At 33.4% G+C, this 18,592-nt stretch overlaps 1 long non-coding RNA gene across 3 annotated transcripts in view; it reads right to left on the reverse strand.

The window, feature by feature from the left end:
• The window catches only part of LOC149072117 (uncharacterized), a 74,800-nt gene extending 56,623 nt beyond the window's left edge, over positions 1–18,177 (reverse strand). For 2 of the 3 annotated variants that reach the window (XR_016194483.1, XR_016194485.1), the window contains exon 1: positions 16,249–18,177. This is a non-coding gene — a long non-coding RNA (uncharacterized LOC149072117). Of the gene's footprint in view, positions 1–5,785; positions 6,442–16,248 lie in introns of those variants that run through there. The other variant, XR_016194484.1, reaches the window with a different exon arrangement.
• Between the last annotated feature and the right edge of the window lie 415 nt (positions 18,178–18,592).

Here is an 18,592-nt window from a genome sequence, read left to right on the forward strand (position 1 = left end):
CCCCCACATTCGATAATTTTGTAACAGTGTTCTCTGTTCCCACCTAAAACTGCCGCCCCCTAAATTTTGCCACCCGGGGCAGTTGCCTCCTCTGCCCTCCTCTCTAGTTCCGGCCCTCTGCTGATAGCAAACATGTACACTATTAGTTCTTTCTTTAAGAGAAAAATCTTTCAACAACGGAACTCAATACATCTACTTTTTGCTTAGATATAGAAATCAAAAGCAAAACGGAAAGTATAGGACGTTTTACAAAAGGTTTAAATAACCCGTTTTTTTCTGTTAAATCTTGAAATGAATACCGTAAAAATGCGGAGAGACTTTAGCAACAGTAATGTTATGATAGAGTAATATTTCTCCTCAAGCATAAGATTTTGGATCAAAACAACAGATTTTTTACAAAATTTTTTTTTGGGAAACGTCTGTAAAAAAAAAGTGGGGGGGGAAGTAATTTTCGAAAACAATTCCAGTTATACGGTTTTTGCATTTATACGACGTGTCGTATAAACGAGGTTCCATTATTTGAGCCTGAGCCCCCCCCCCAACATTTTTAATAAGTTTACGCCTATGTTATAAGATGTATGAAAAAAGGGAAATGCCCAGGTGGAGATCAGATTTCAATAGATATTGTTAAAGCAGCATGAGAAAAATTTACCAGTATGCTAGCTGCTTTGTTCACAAATTGTCTCACAAAATCGGATGTGTCAGAAGATTGGAATAACGCAATGATGGTTTGTCTTTACAAAAGGGCGAAAAAAATTATATAAAAAATTATCGAAAAATCAATCTCTTATCAGTAATTTATAAAATCTTCACCAAAGTGCTGACATAGAAACTTGAATCTACATTGGACGAAGCCCAACCAAAAGAATAATTAGGTTTTCGAAGTGGATTTAGTACAATGGATCACGTCCAAACAATCAGGGAACTCATAGAGAGGCACAAGGAATATGAATTAACATTGTGTATGGCCTTCATTGATTTTAAGAAAGCATTTGACTCTGTCTTCATATCTACTGTTGTTAAAGCTCTAGATATAATTGGGGTAGAGAACACTTGCATCACATTATCATCAAGAACATATATGACAAAGCAACTGCAACGATTCGTTTGGATAAAGGAAAAGCAGAGATTAAACTTGGAAAAGGAGTCAAACATATTCAGAAAACTGGATTGGGATGAGAAAGGAACTGAAATAAATGGAGAATTTCTCAACCATTTGCGTTCTGCCAATGACATTGTTGTTATCAGCAGTAATCCAGACACACTAGAAGAAATGATACAAGAACTGGCAAAGGCAAGTATCAAGGGGGCCTACCATCCCCCCCCCCATGCTTGTAAAGAATAATCCGAGAGATGCGGATACAAGGAGAAGAGGGAAATTTTGGTACCAGCCAGAAGCTTGAACAAGCATCATTTTCGTTCCGTGTGATAAGGAGTGGGGAGAACCACTCACTGAGATTTGGATTATGGTATTTTACACTCTCGATGGCGATATGCACTTGCGAAAAATTAATTTTTTTATATTCATTTTTGAGAAACAATCACGATATATGATAACAAAAACATGAAATACTTTCATTTTATTATCTGAAAAGTAATTTTTCTTGTGAAATAAAGGGCAGAGTGCAGTTTTTGCTCGGCAAAGGAGGAACACACTCAGCATTTCACAGCAAATCCAATCGATTGATCAAACTCAATTTTAAATTCACATATTAAAATGTACTCATATGAAAAAAACTAAATCTGCTGCAGATGGTCGTATGGAATAAAGATGTTACTTCAGAAGAAAAATATGAATGAGATGAGGTATGATTTGTTAAATTCTCGAAACTATTCACCTTGATCAATCATAATTGGTGATTGAGTAATATCACGTTCTAGAAAACTGAATAATTTTAACAGACCACTGCCAAAATGATTTATACACTGCAATAATCAAAGGTGGGGGAGGCATACATAATTTAAATTATTTCTTGGTTTTTCAGGAATCAAGGCACAAATTTTCATTTTGCATATTCAAGTTTTGATCATATTATAGAGTTGAAAAGAACAATCGTTGTATCCAAATTGGTGAAATCGTTAGTTATTCTTTTAAGCCAACCGAGTCTGCGATACAAATTACTACAAATGTCATTAATATGATCACGAAAGTTAAAATCAGAGGTGTCAATTACACCCAGGTCTGTAGCAGAATATCTTCTCTGTAAAATATCAGTTCCAATATAATAAGAGTAGGTGATAGGATTTTTCCTATGGGTGTAAGACATAACAAAGCATTTGTTAATATTCAAGTGTAGATGATGCTTGATACACCAGTGGTAAATGTGGGTTAATTTATCTTGAACAATAGAACAAGATTCAAAATTTACAATAATGTCAAATATTTTAAAATCATAAGCAAATAATAAGCAATTATGAACAGCAGCTGCAAGGTCATTAATAAAAATAAGAAACAATAGAGGTCCAAGTACACACCCCTGAGGGACTTCAGATGTTGCACAAAATCCATCGCTAAGAGACGAGCCAAAAGATACAATTCATCTGTTTTTTAGATATGAAGCAAATAAATTACAAGTATCATCGCAGAAAGCAAATTTTTTTAGTTTCTACATTAATATAGAGTGGCTAAAACAATCAAATGCTTTAGCGAAATCTGTGTAAATTACATCGAGCTGACTTTTATTAGCTATGGCTTCAACAATATGGGTATTGAGGGAAAAAAGATTGGTAACCGTAGATCTATATCTAACGGAACCATACTGATTTGGGGAGATACAGGTCTTAATTTGAACATACATTTTATCATATAAAATAGACTCAAAAATTTCAGCAAAAGGTGACTGGCCACACCTCTATAATTTTCAATTTTATGTTTATCACCTTTTTAAGAATTGGAATGATTCTTGCTTTCTTCCATTCATCCGGAAAAAACCTAATTTTTAACAGACATATTAAAAATTAATAAAAGTGGATACAGCAAATGCTCAGCACACGCCTTGATAAAATATGGAGGTATACCATCAATACTTCTGGAGCTACTCCCCCTTCAATCTTTTTGTACAAGATTATACAATATTTGATGTCATTTAAGGAGATATAAGGAATATTGACATCATCAGAAGAAACAGGAAAGTCATTATTTGAAGCAGAAGAACAACTGTGATCATCCTCAGAAGTTGTGAAATTTGATACAAAAACTTGGCGAAACCATCAGCAATCAAGGTATCTGTTGGTAAAAGATTGTTTTCAAAATACATATACTTAGGTGCATTCTTATTTTTTTGTTACAATAAGGCCAAAATTGTTTTGGGTTAAATCTAAGAGCTGCTTCAATATTATCAATATATTTTTATGAGCTTGTGTTATATAGAGTTTAACCTTAGCTCTATAACATTTGTATTGTACTAGGTCAGAGATATTGAGTGCAATTTAGGCAATTTAATGCCTAATTATGCTGAGTAGCCACCTCATGGAGATAGTCACTAACAATGATGAAAAAACATTATAATTAAAAATGTTTCTAAGCATTTCAATTGGCTGTTATATGGTCACCCAGCAGGTTTGGTCCTATTGCATAGGGAACACCTGTCGATCATACACAAGTTCCTATGATATAATTCCTAAAACTCTTTTACATTTTTGTTAAACATGACATATTACACCTTATAGTTACATATTGCCAAGTAATTAGATAAATATGTTGAAAATATGAAACTAATTATTTTCTACAAACATTTATTAATTATATTTTAAATTGTATAATATTTTTTATACTCAGATTAACATTTTGAGCGGTAATTGAAATAATTTGTTTTAAAATGTGTGCTTTATTGGAAAATTAAATATTGCACATCTTAGTGAGATATTTATAATTAAATGGTAAAAAATATTGTTCATAAAACATATTTGATATTATTTCACAACCAATGAGGTGAAATAAGAAACATTAATTATGAGCACTTTAATTAAATGATAATTAATACATATTTCTTTCAGTTTCTTCTACTGTCCCAGAAGAAATAGGTTTCTTCCGGAAGAAGAGCTAACCCTGACACCGAAAATCATAATTTTTATGAACATATGGGTTAATGAGAGTTTCTTGCAAAAGATTTATTTGCTCATCAGGATCAGTCACTAAAGAATTATTATGGTGAAAAATGAGGTTGTTATCTTCGTAAACTTATGATTGAATGAATTTGAGTCTTCTTAATATTGTGAAGATTTTAGGATAAGATGCATGTGTAAACAACTGATTAGTCATGAAGTCATTTTTATGTTGCTTAAGAGATCTCTTAAAAATGGCAGATCTTTTTTGTATAAAATCCAACAGAGTTGGCATGGACAACTTATGTACTTACGGAATGGTATTTTCTTAGATGCCAGAAGTAAACGAATTGATGTATCAAAATATTTGTTATATTGATAGCTTTTATGGGTTACTGTGATTTGTGAATTTACATAGGAGGTCTAGAGATGTAAAATTCTCAAAAATAATCTTTCAGTGAATATTCTTGAGAATATTCTCTGGTAGGACTATTATTATAAATAACTTGAGATTATTCTTATAAGTTCTTGATGAAAATATTCTCCTGTTATTTATAATATAGTTACATATAATGTCTTTGAGAATATTCTCTGGAAGGACTACTTTCATAAATTACTAGGGAATGTTCTTATAGAAAATAATAATTATTCTGAAGTTATTAATAATAGTCCTACCAGAGAATATTCTCAAATATTCTCCTCAATAAGAATATTCTTCAGTTACCAAAATCTTTCCAGAGAGTATTATCAAGAATATATGTAATAACATGTATTATAATGAATAATCTTGATAAATAACTTGAGAATAATAATTATTTTCGATAAGAATATTCCCTAGTAATTTATAATAGTAGTCTTTTGAGAGAATTATTCTCAAGAATATTCTCTGTTCCCGTCAAGAAGATGGGAATATTGAAGTCTGTAGACCACAATATTAAAGTTTCAAAGCAAGAAAATCAAACCAACAGGGCTGAATTGCACAACTCTTAAAGAAATGTGAGTGATACAGAATTTAAGTGCATGTGCATTGAAGAAAACAACAGTTCTGTATCTTAGAATGAAGGCGATTATATAAGAATAGCTTCCTTTATCAATCAACTTTAGTTTAATTTCTTTTGTTGTGAACCTATTTCTGAAAATTTATTTAATTTTAAAATATTTTTTTAAGGTTTTAATCTAAATTTTTCTAAAATCTTTATAACCAAACTTTTAAAACCTCTCATCATGACCTGGAGAATATTCTGAGAATATTTTCGAACTAAAAGTTGTCATTGGGGGTGATTATACAAAAAATTGTTTTGTTGCAAATGTTTCAGGCAATGAAAACTGATTTATATTGCACAATATGAACAAAATTATTTAAAAAATTTAAATTATTTAAAAGAAAAATATTCTCGATTATTCTCCAATTTTTACATCCAGGAGAATATTCTCACCTCACATCTCTAAGGAGGTCTTTATGAATTCTGAGTAAGTGCTATTGTCATGATTCATCAAATTATTGCTATATTTTTTCCAACAGATTACAATACGTCTTTCAGGAGCACAATGAGTTGGGATTTTAATTGAAAAAGTTATAGGGATATGATCACTTCCATAAAGTGAATCTCCGCAAGACCATGTGATATTTCCAAGATCAGTACTGGAAAAACTGAGGTATTGGAAGAAACCGCTGAAAAATATGTAGGAGAAAGAGATTGTATAATGCAGACAGGATTTAGAATGAACCAGTTATACAAACCACGACCTGTTGTATCTGTGCGAGATGAAGACCAAGCAAAATGTGAGCTGTTAAAATTGCCAACAATGATGAATGGAAGTGAAATCTTCTGGAACAGGCTGGACATTATGGAGATAATATATGTATCTGCAAAATATAAATTCAAGACGTAACAGGATTGTTTTGTAAGTAGATTTTTATTATAAGAGCTTCCACACTCCTGTGGAATTATAATGGAAAGAGGTTGTATGATGCAGACAGGATTTAGAATGAACCAGTTATACAAACCACGACCTGTTGTATCTGTGCGAGATGAAGACCAAGCAAAATGTGAGCTGTTAAAATTGCCAACAATGATGAATGGAAGTGAAATCTTCTGGAACAGGCTGGACATTATGGAGATAATATATGTATCTGCAAAATATAAATTCAAGATGTAACAGGATTGTTTTGTAAGTAGATTTTTATTATAAGAGCTTCCACTCCTGTGGAGTTATAGTGGAAAGTCTCTTGGGAAGGAATATTGTTTCTCACAGCTGTCACCACACCGCCCCTTTCACCATCACTATGGTCACATCCATGAATTTAGAAGTTTGGTGAATAAAAGTGATCATTCACAGTTAAGATTCTTCAATACAAAGAATGTCAAAATCTTTGATGAATCTTAAAATATGTTGTTTTTAATGTTTTAATACTTCTGACGTTCCACTGTAGAAGTTTATGATGTGAAGACATTAAAATAGAAAGTAGTTGTGATATTAAAATCAGTTGTGCCTTAGCTTGGCGCATTCTGATATTGATTGAGCAAACTGATCCACAATGGATGAAACAGGTAGGGGATCTATTAGTTGTTGTTGAGAAGATGAGTCGACTGGAGAACCAGGTTTCTTACGATGAGGCAAATTTAAGTGATTCCCCAAGGTACATAATTCTGTGACAAAAGTTGATTGATAGATTTTGATAGATTTAGATCGTTGATAGATTTCATGTTGTTAACAAACTCATTTCTGAGGTCATCAATTATCTTAATAAAGTCAGTCTTTGTGATGAAATCTTGATAATGATGGGTGATTTTATTGTCCTTGATTACATCCAAGTCCTTATTTAATTTATCAAACATGGATTTAATTTCTGATTTTGTGATCCATTCTGGGTTCTTAGGAATGTTGAGCTGATTTGATTGTGAAATCTTTTTACCCAGAGAATTTTTTCTGTCTTTAAATATTTTCCTGGTGTGTGACAGATAGAGGAATATGGTTTTGACATTTGAATTCCAGTATTTTTTGTTCCAATTTATATATTTCACAGTTATGGTCAGATGCCATATGATGAACATTGCAATTCGAGCAATCAAGATTTTAAGATTTACAATGATGTGAAGAATGGCAATCAGAACCACATTTGATGCAAATGGGTGCTGTATGGGCCTGTCTATGAATAATTGGATATTTCTTCTGATCAACATACTATAATTTTTTCTGGCATATAATGACCCAAGATGGTAACAAGGACATTGGTAGTTGATTTGCCTTTAAAGGTGAATTTTCTCACTTCTAATACACATAGATTATTCCTTTCTTTGATTTCTGTAAATTCTTTCAAATCCTCATGCTTCAATATTCCTTAGTAAAAATGAAGAATCTCCAAAGCTGTATTTATGTTTGATGTTTCCACCACCAGATGGTTTTTTGAGGTGAAGTGTACTGAAGAGATGCCATTGGGTGAACGAACATTTTCTTTCAAAAAATTTTTGAAGATTTTTTGGGCTCAATTTCGCAAAACAACCTCCATTTCCTCCCATTAACAGAATATTAAATTTTTCAATACCAGAATTCGAGGCCTGGTTAAGAATATAAAAATTTGCTTTGTTTGACACCACATGGGTAACAGGGTCTACTTCCATGTTAGATAAATTAACCATTACTGAAATTTTTCCATTTGACGACATCTATAAGACAGCAAGGAAAAAAGAAAAAGTGAAGACTCACTTCCAAGCCTCCACAAACGACCGATTACGCGGCACCCTAAGAATAAATTTACCAATAGTTACTCACTAATTAGACCTGTGAAAAACACCAGTTAACAAAGAATTGAGTTGAGGCACTGTGCTCAAAAAAAGAAGGAAAAAAAAAAGTACTCTATAAATACGACACACAAGCCAAAAAGACACCCGACCGCTCTTTACGACCAAAGCACCTCTTCAAGCGCTTTGTTTACGACGGTCTCCCCTCAATCCTGGCAATGACCAGGCATTGACTTTGACTTGTTTTACGTCCTTTTGTACCAACCTAGGGTTTTAGGACGGGTAGAAAAAAGAAATATACAAGGTTAATGTGTTAGTTTGTTAGTTTTTTAGGGTAGGAAAAAAAATTTTGTTACATCAACATATATGGAAAGAAAACCTATCCACCACCTATACAAAACCCATACCGGTACACAGCCTTATCACAAATTGTACAAATATTAAATCAGGGCAATATTTCAACAATATATGCGGCACAAGACATTTTCTCGCATCAAACCAAATAGCTACATACATGAAAAACAATCATACTTGTATGATCCAACATAATTATTCATAACAAAAATCACAATACATTTAGCAAAAAAAAAAAATCCAAAAAATAAACAAATGTATTATAAAAAAATATATACAAGAATTATAACGATATTTGCAAGACATGAGTAGATGGAAAAACAAATCAGTGATATTTACATCAGATTAATCAGGGACTTGAGGAAAAAAAAAAAAACTTGACCATTCAAAAAAGGATGTATATCAAAATTTAAAAAAAAAAAAATCAGAATCTATTACATTTAGATAAATACACTTCCAATCCTTTGACAAATAATTTTGGAGGAGCAATAAACATAGCTCTCCAATTACAATTCTGATTATTTCTTATACCAATACTTTGGAAAAAGGTATTGTGATATTTATTCCAATGTTTGCATATAAAAAAGAAGTGATCATTTGATTCTTGATCATCACAATAGTCACATTTCGCAGTCTCTTTCTGATTAATTCTGCTCAGATAACCATTAGTTGGGGCTCTGTTTCACAATAATCTGTAAAATAATGTTTAATATTTTCTCTTCGTAAAGTAAGGTGAATATTTATTAATAGTATTAAAAAAACGTGATGCAAGTGGATAAAGAAACTGATATCTGAAATATCGTTCAATGTGGATGTTCCAAGACTTCTCAAGCAAATTCAGCACATCTTCAACATAAGAAAAATCTGGAAAAGTAGGGTTTGCATTATTAGCAGCAGTTCGAGCCAGTTTATCTGCAATTTCATTGTAGGAGATATTCTTGTGACCTGGTGACCAGACAATTGAAATGAATTCTGCCCGGCTAGAAGCATCTATGAAAGAAAGATGTGTAGTAAAGATGGCTGAATGTGACTTTGGATTTACGGAGGCTAATGCAGAAATTGCTGATTTGCTGTCTGATAATATAACATAGTGACGTTTTTCAGATATAAATTTTGAAGCAGCAACAGTAATGGCAAGACACTCAGCTGTAAAAACAGAAGAAGAGTCATGAACTGTAGCCTGGAAAGATCTCATATTTTTATTACAAAAGACTCCTATTGTCGTATGAACTGATTTGGATGCATCACTAGCAATTATAATTGAGTTAGACCAATGTAATTGTTCGTATTGTTGAAATAAAGGGTTGACCAAGTTTGGATCTGTCATAATCTGGAATGGCAGTTCATCAGTAGTATATGATATATTAGAGATGATCCAGGGTGGATTAGCAAAAACTATAGGTTGAACTGGTACGAGTAGATGATTGTCCTGGATGAAATTTATGACTGAAGAACTAAACATGGGTAGAGAAGAAGTCACAGCTGTATTATTTAAGTTGGCACTAATGAATTTGAAGCTGGTGTTGTACGTTGATGCTCTGGCTTTAATAATTTGTCTTGATACAGACTTCATAATCATTAGTTCAAAAGGAGGTTTGCCACAAATACTTAATAATAATGGTATTGGAGTTGAAATGAGTAATCCAGCTGCAATTCTGAGAACTTGACGATATAATACTGCACATCTGTTTAAATTTCGTTGTGAACAGTTGTGCCAGAGTAAAGAACTATAATTGAAAAAACTGCAAATGATATTTGATGCAATAGCAAGGAGTTTGCTACCAGGGGCTCCTCTAAGACGACCAGCAATGATCCGAATTATGTTTAATGTTTTTATTCCTTTTTTTAGGATGTGATCAACCTGAGGATTCTAAGTTAGTTTCTGGTCAAAGATGACACCCAAAATCTTGATGTTTTGTACTAATGACAGAGGGTTCCTATTAATGGCCAGATTACAAGCACCAATAACATTTTTCTTTGTAAATATACTATATGAACACTTTTCAACTGACAGAGTAAAACCCCATTTTCCTAACCAATCAGTAATCTTCAACAATGTATTGTTTATATTATTTTCTAAGATTTTAATGTCTTTATTACTACACCATAACAGTATGTCATCTGCATAAAGAAATTGATGGATAGAACTTGGTAATTGAGCAAACATATCATTCATATATAAATTGAAGAGCCATGGTGATATAACTGATCCTTGAGGAAGGCCTCTATCAAAATTGATTAGATTTGACTTGTGATTTCTCCAACTAATATAACATTTTCTTTCAGATAAGAAATTTTTCAACCAAGCAATAAATTCACTACAAAAACCTGTGGATTGAAGTTTATATATAAGAGCAGAATGTATTATAGAGTTGTATGCACCCTTTATGTCTAGAGAAACTAAAATTCCAATCTCTTTAGATTTGAAAGTATTCACAATATTGCACTTTAAATCATTTAACAAATTCTGTGTCCCAGATTTAGATTTAAAAGCATATGTGTTTGAAGGGAACAGTTTATATTTCAATGATATCCAGTTCAATCGACATAAAACAATGCGTTCAAAAATCTTCATAATTGTGTTTGTGAGAGTAAGTGGTCGATATGATGAAGGGAAAGTAGGTGTCTTGTTGGGTTTGAGAAGAAATATTATCTTTCCCTGCTTCCAATCTGAAGGAATGGTGCCTGATGACCAAATCTCATTAAGTTCAGAATTGAGGAATTTTAGATGATCATCTGGAATTAATGAATAGGCCTTGCTGTTAATTGAATCAGGACCTGGAGTTGTATGTAGTGATTTAATAATTGCTGTCTTCAATTCCGAAATTTGTATTGGAGAATTCATATCTGTGGCAAAGTTTTGACAAGGGCCACAAAAAAAATCGAAGTCTTTATGGATATAAGGTTTGATGAGGGTTTGCTGTAAGAGTTCAATTTGTTTATAAGGATCACTGATGACTGTATTGTTATGACAGAATAACAAATTATCATCTTCATATACTTTGGAGTGAATAACATTGTCTTCTTAAAATAGTAAAAATTTTTGGATAGGCTGCATGTTTATACAGTTGATCTTCAAATGATTTATTTCTTTGATTTTTCAGAGTTCTTTTAAAAATAGCTGAGTTTTTCTTATAATTAATCCAGCATACCTGACATGGACATCCCCTGTATTTTCGAAATGATCATTTCTTTGCTATTAGTAGCATACGTAGATTAGCATCAAAGTAGTCATTGTATTTGAAATGATGACGATTTGAAGATCTTTGAGCCTCCATGTGTTTATTTTTCACAAAATTAAAGTAAGTAATATTTTCATCATAGTTATTCAGACTGTCATTAAATGTTCTCCAACTAGTGTATTTATGAATAATGGATGTAGATCTTGTTTGAGTTTTCAATTCTAATGTTATTGGAATATGGTCACTGTCATACAAAGAGTTACCACATGATCAAGTAATATTTCCAATTAAATCGGTACTACAAAAACTCAAATCAATTGAGTTGGAAGATTGTGAAGAGTAATGAGTTGGAGCAAGCGGTTGAATTAGCCCAATAGAATTCTGAAGATACCAATTATAAAGCTGATGACCAGCATTATCAGTTCTGGATGAGCCCCATGCAGGATGTGAGCTATTAAAATCACCCAAAATAACAAAAGGTGGAGATATTTGATCAAAAATCACATTCATGACGTTAATAATATTTGAAGAATCTGATATATATAAGTTTACAATGGTGAAATGAAAATTCTGCAAATAAATTTTGATAATAAGAGCTTCAACACCAGATTAGTTATATTTGAAAAGAATGTTTGATGGAAACTTATTTCTGATAGCCATTAATACACCTCCTCTCCCACTGTTAAGTCTATCACATCTGTATATTTGGAAATTAGGTAAATAATATAATTCATCAGATAAAAATGTTTCTTGGAAGCACATGATATCAAAATCATTCATGAAACGAAGAATATGATATTTCTTATTTTTAACCGGTTGAGCGGTGAAAGGTTTTTCGATTTCTATTTGAAAAACGGTGTGAGGTTATACGGAAAAATACTTGTAAAGTGGCGAAGCTTCTTTATCTCAAGTAGTGCTATCCCCCCCAACAAACATGCAGGACAACAGAGAAGGCGTGGTTGGTGGGGTCCATCCAAGTGACAGGTTGGCTACACCTATTCCTAAGTGATCCTATTCTTTACTAATACACACTCAACTTCAGTACCTGTTCTTTTGTTACAGTATTGGCCATTTTTTTTCTCCCTGTCGTGGTTTAGAAGTTCATTTTTCCTATTGCTGTGGAACCTCGCTATAATGACACTTGATACAACGATATTTTTCAAGTATTATTTGGAAATGCCTATACTCTAATGTTAATCGGCTGCCTCTCGATATAGCGATAATCCCACTACAGCGATATTTTTTCTTAGTCCGCAGACTATCGTTATATCGATGTTTCACTGTATATATATTGTACTTATCTCACTAATTTATTGGCGAAAAGAAGCGTTGTATTTTCTAAATGCACAGCAACACTATAAAGGGGTATCAGGGATTACGCAACAAAGTTTTTCTTTTCATTTTTTATTTAAAAAAATATTTAAGCCCGTTCTGAGTCTACGTAGAGTTTCACGGCGTTACAATACTTTATAATCGCACATCCTTGCAATTTTTTCGTCCCTCTTTCGCTGACGTTGCATGCGACTTATCATTTTGTGGTATCACTAAAGTGTCTTAGCACATTTTATCCGAGAAGTGTGATGCACTTTTGCAATGTATACTTTTCAGTTTAATCGAATAGCTTTTTCGCAAGAGAAAAGGCTGCACAGTTTTGAACAGTATAGAAAATTTATGAAAGCAACACACATTATGTGTGATAAGGCACAAAAATATACATATATGGTGTACCTTGAATTTCCTAGAAAGTTGAAAATAACAGTAGTCGATGATTTTAATTACACAAATATCGATATTATACCTTATGAGTAAATTTGAAATATGCAATGAATTGGAAAATACTTCCGTTTTTATTTAATCTATTTATACAACACGAAATGATTTATACTTCACGTAAAAAAACTAACTGATTATAAAATATATCGATTTTATGTATATATGGAAGGAAGCAATTATTATGATGTATTTAATACATGCCATTAATAATGTAAGATACGTTATAAACGCAAACGTTTTAAAAGCCTATTTGAGCCTCGTTTCGATAGGTGGCATGTTCAGCATCGCGATGTATCTTACAGAATTTTTTTTTCTTTTGATGAAATTTACTTTCTTTGATGATATACAGACCAAAAAAAAATAAAAGGTAACAAAAGAAATGGAATATTTGTCAAAATTTTAATTGAATCAACGATAACAACTGCTTTTCAGGGTTTATCTCAATGTAATGTCACATTCAGTTGGTCACATATAATTGAATTTTTACGCTTCGCATAAATTACATGTGTTATCATAGAATTCTAAAAACACATTCAAAAAAAACCCCCGCATACATACACACAGTTGTACCCGCTTATAACGAAGTTAGAAAAAACAGCGAATATATTCAATATACGCGAATTCCAGCTTGGAAAATAATACGATTAAGCGAATAACACATTTTGCACGAGCGATACGCATTTTTCAGTAATCTGAACATTCTTAAAATGAATAGATTAAAATAAAGATTAAAAACTTAATTGATGATATAATAACATTCCATATGAATGTTGTTATATCATCAATATGTGATTATATAGAAAATAATATGTACCGATTATTATTTTTCTTGATATGATTGAAATGTCAACCGTATTGCATTTAAATCATTTTTGCCAAATGATGCATGCACAAAACATGTCTTTTATTTTAGTAAGTGCATAAACACCAAACAATTTTTGGTCTCTTTTTTGAATCATTCAAAGAGAATGAAAGAATTATACAAAAGGAATTATATTATCAAATCCGGACCACAATCATCCCATTCTTTTTTGCATGCATGGTATGTATTACGAAAACTACTATATATATATCGAGTAGCTTTGTGTATCAAAACTATACTAAATACAACATAGGCGTTCTCAGGATTTTCTCAAGAATGGGGGGGGAGGAGGGGTCAAATTTTTTTTCTTCTGAAGGAGGGGGAGGAGTGAAGTTTTTACTGAAAAATAACGCTGTAATCTCGGCCAAAGCTTGAACCCCTTCTCCCCTTTTCATACGCCAACGAAACATTCTGTATTTGGGGGGGGGGGAAATCGTTTCATGCCTTGACGCTGCTCAGAAAACATGTCAATTTCAATATTATTTTTGACAAACCGACATCTCTCTGATTTTTTTTCTTTCAAATTTCACATAAAAAAGAAAAAAATTGAGTAAATTAAGATGTCGGATAATACAGTAGATTTTGCTTTCGAAGACAAATTAAACATGCAGCACAATGTTTCAAAAAGGCCACATCACATACGTTTTCAAATAAAGAAAGTCTTGGTTTTGACGTATACCGCGTACGAGCTATTTCTTTATAAAATTTAGTTCCCTTGGTAGGGTGCAATTCACATAAACTATTATTGCTTTCAAAAAAGAAAAAATGCCTTTCTGATCGGTATATCGATCTCTAAGATATCGATATACCGATTTCTTTGATCGTTAGAGTTGCTGTCGCTAGCCGTAATTATAAATGGTCACAATTATCACCAAACACTATGCCAACGTGGTGATGACCCTAAATCATAGGAATCGATACATGGGGCCGGTCAAAGCACAAAATTTGGACATTGGCTGGGCAAACTGCCCAATTTCGGGCTTCGCCACTGTTATGCAGGGTCGCAACTAGATGCTTGGTCACCCGGGGCAAGTGCGCATTTTGCCCCCCCCCCCTGTAATGTTGAAGGTAAGGTTTGAGAATGAAATTTGCTCCCCCCTCTGGTCCAGCACCCAGGGCACGAGGCCCGCCTGCTCCCAGGGCTCGGTCGATTGTGCCGAAATGTATTCCCCTAACAGGTCGATTGCGCCGAGTCTGGAAATCGGGTTGTTTGGATATCGGGGTGAGCGCAATCGACCTATAAACGGTTTATCTTCTGCGCAATCGACTTACACCCCTGCTCCCTAGTTGCGGCCCTGCCCATTTATATATATTTATTTATGCAGACCAAGAAAGAAATATCGTTGTATATTGGTTATCGTTATATCGAGAGGCATCAATTTAACATTAGAGTAGTGACATTTCCGCACAAAACTCGAAAAAATATCATTGTTGAAGGATTTATCGCTTATCGTTGTAGCGGGGTTCCACTGTATTTAAAAAATTTGTAAAATATAATTAAAACATTTATAATTAAAACAGCAATTGTGTATTAACAAATAGCACGAAATATTATGCAAGTCTCAAGTCAAATCTATATACATATAACTTAGAATAAACTCTAAAAAAAAAATAATAAATTCTGGAAAAAATTTAATTTTAATTTCATCTTCCAGTCAATAAACTTTTTGTTGGATTTTAGTGGATTGCATACATTTATTTATGTGTTTATATGCAGTGAAATCTCGTTACAATGTCACTGATACAACGATAAATCCATGGCCCCCACATCCTGGAATAGGGTCCCTAGGCTGGAATCTTTTGTGGGCCCCCCCCCCCGACCAGACTTTCGCGGGCCCTTTTACGATGGATTTATAGCGTTAAAAAACAAAAATAATGAAAATCGTCCCGGGCCCCAGGGCTGCAGCCTTGCCACCCCACCCCTTGTAGGGGCTATGGATAAATCCTACTACAACGATATTTTTTCGTCTTATTTAGCAATGCTTATAGCCTAATATTAAAGTGCTGCCTCTCGATATAGCAATAACCCTTCTACAACGATATTTTTCATGGTCTCGAGAATATCGTTATATCGAGATTTCACTGAAAAATTAAAATAAAATAAAAAAATATTTTTGAGAAAAATTTTGACGTACAGCTTCACATGTTGTGAATATAAGTGTGGAAAAAACAGTTCCCCTCCTTAGAAAGATAAACAGTTTCTCTCCCTCTTTCTCTGTACCACCCCTCCCTAATTCCATTTTAACAATCTAGCATTCTTACTTTCAAGATACCAGTAAAAAAGCCACACCTTATTCTGTACAGACGGTATTTATTGTGACGGTCTATAACCAATTCATTGTACTGTTCAACCGAGCGCTTCATTCATTTGAAGGATTAGGAGGCGTTGAAGGTGTCAGTCAATGTACAATAGGTCAAGGGGGAAGGAACAGGTCTTCCATGACCCATATATTCGTCACCACCGCTCAAGGATTGGAAAAAGTTTGACCCATATAGTCGTCATCACCACTCAAGGATTGGAAACATTATGACCCATATATTCGTCATTGCCACTTGACTGGTTAATACTTCTACAATTCCATTGAAGAATTCTATGGATGTTAGTCATGTGTGATTCAAACCAAATCTTTAAGTAAATTTTTAATAAAATAGTATTTATAAATTAGTTTGGCGATGAGTAAATGTGGCATAAAATCAAATATAAAAACAGGTTAAGACTTTCTCTTTGAACCATGTCTGTCTTTAACAGTTTCAGAAATGGTGCTATTGAAACTAATTGCATCTCTCAATTGATCATCAGAAGAAGCCGATCTTTTTCTTGAAGAATTAACAAGATCTTTTAACATAGGCTGAAGCTGGTTAGATATACAGGAGATGATTTCTGGTACAATTTCTTTCAATGATTGTGTAATTATTTCAGCTACAGACTGTTTGATTTCCAAGCATTATTGATTCTTTTATTTCTGCCAGTTCTTTTGCAACAAGAGATTGGATATCTTTTTTGATATTAGATAAATCTATGTGTTGAGACGAAGCTTGCACTCTAGTGGCATATGACATCTCATTTGGCTTACAGAATCTCCTCGCTACATGAATAGGCACATTATGTTCAGACTTGTAATTGAGAATTTTTTGTTCATGGATATATTTTGGACAATTTCTGTCAGTAGGAAGATGATCTGGTGATGAACAATTAATGCATTTCTTTTCACTATCACAATCTTTGGCAATATGGTTACCACCAGAATATAAACAGATTTGAGACTTAACTGGGCAGAATTTTTATTTGTGAAAGAAACTGAAACATTTGTTACACATGGAAGGTCGTTCTATAAATCTTTGTGGCTTAAAGATCTGATACCATAATTTAAGTTCAATGGGCACAGAAGTCCCTAGTGCAATAATAATAATAGTTGGCGTCTGAATTTGGTTTCGTAGAATATGGCGGATATTCAAAGGGTAAAAACCATTTAGAATTAACTCATTAGCAATTTCATCTAATGGAACTTCAACTGGAATATTCCTCACAATATATTTTGAAGATAGTGTATCGGTTAGAAGTGAGTTAACAACTGGAATGTCAAGGATAGTTTTGATGTTAAGTAGCTCCTTCGCCACCAATGCAGAATTAGTAGTAACAAAAAGATCACCGCTCTTGGCTACCCTTATTTCAGTAATTTGATCTGAATTGCTGATCATATTAATAAAATTCCTTCTGAGATCATTAAGTCTGGACGTTGGAATTCTGGTATTTCCGTGATATTTCACGGTGAAGCTAGTGATGTCTGTTGAAAAATCTATTATTTCATTATCAGAATAATTAGATGACCATACAGGGAAATTAATACCCTGACCTTGGTTTGCATTACTATTCCCTTCTTGAGTCTCCATTAAACTTGCCGCCATTATCGCCAGAGCTATGGTGGCTTCAATTTACGCCGCCATATAAATAACTGAAGACAACTTGAAATTAAGTATTCAATACGGGTATGAAGTTAGAAAACGTCTTCCGACGTTGTTCGATGACAACTAACCCAACGCTGGTACCACTAATGTTAGACACAATAGGCCTGTCTTTCAATCTATATTCCTTAACTTGATAATTGTTAGAAAAAAAAAATACAAATTCACAAAACAAAAAGAATTCAATCACGAAGAGCAAACACAACACGTCCGTTCATGAACTCACGTCGAGTCCTACCGCCATGACCAGGCATTGAAATTGATACAGGACGTAAATACATAAACTGGACGGTCTTGACTACTGTTTTTATTGTTGCCAAACACAACACATAGATTCATTAAGATCGATCGCTCCTCTATAATATAGCTACTTTAGCTTAAAATCCTTATCAAAGCACCTTACTCTATAGCCAGGGCCGGTCTTAGACTTAGTGGCGCCCCCCACCTCCCTCAGGCGAAAATCCAGAGTGATGTGTCTGAGGCAATTTTTGCTAGTCATTACTGTCCCGTAAAATACGGGACAGATTCATTCTACATTATTATCAGACTTTTGGTGTGGTGATCGTCCACATCCCCCCCCCCCACCTCTTGGTTAGATATTAAGGCACGAAGAAGTCGGAAAAGCTTCTAGAATGGGATTACTGCTATTTAACTTGTAAACAAGCAAAAAA

This window comes from Pholcus phalangioides, unplaced genomic scaffold (genome assembly GCF_987345545.1).
Source record: "Pholcus phalangioides strain wild (caught in Gottingen) unplaced genomic scaffold, Ppha-v1.0 ptg000017l_1, whole genome shotgun sequence".
In the NCBI taxonomy this organism is placed as follows: Eukaryota; Metazoa; Arthropoda; class Arachnida; order Araneae; family Pholcidae; genus Pholcus; species Pholcus phalangioides.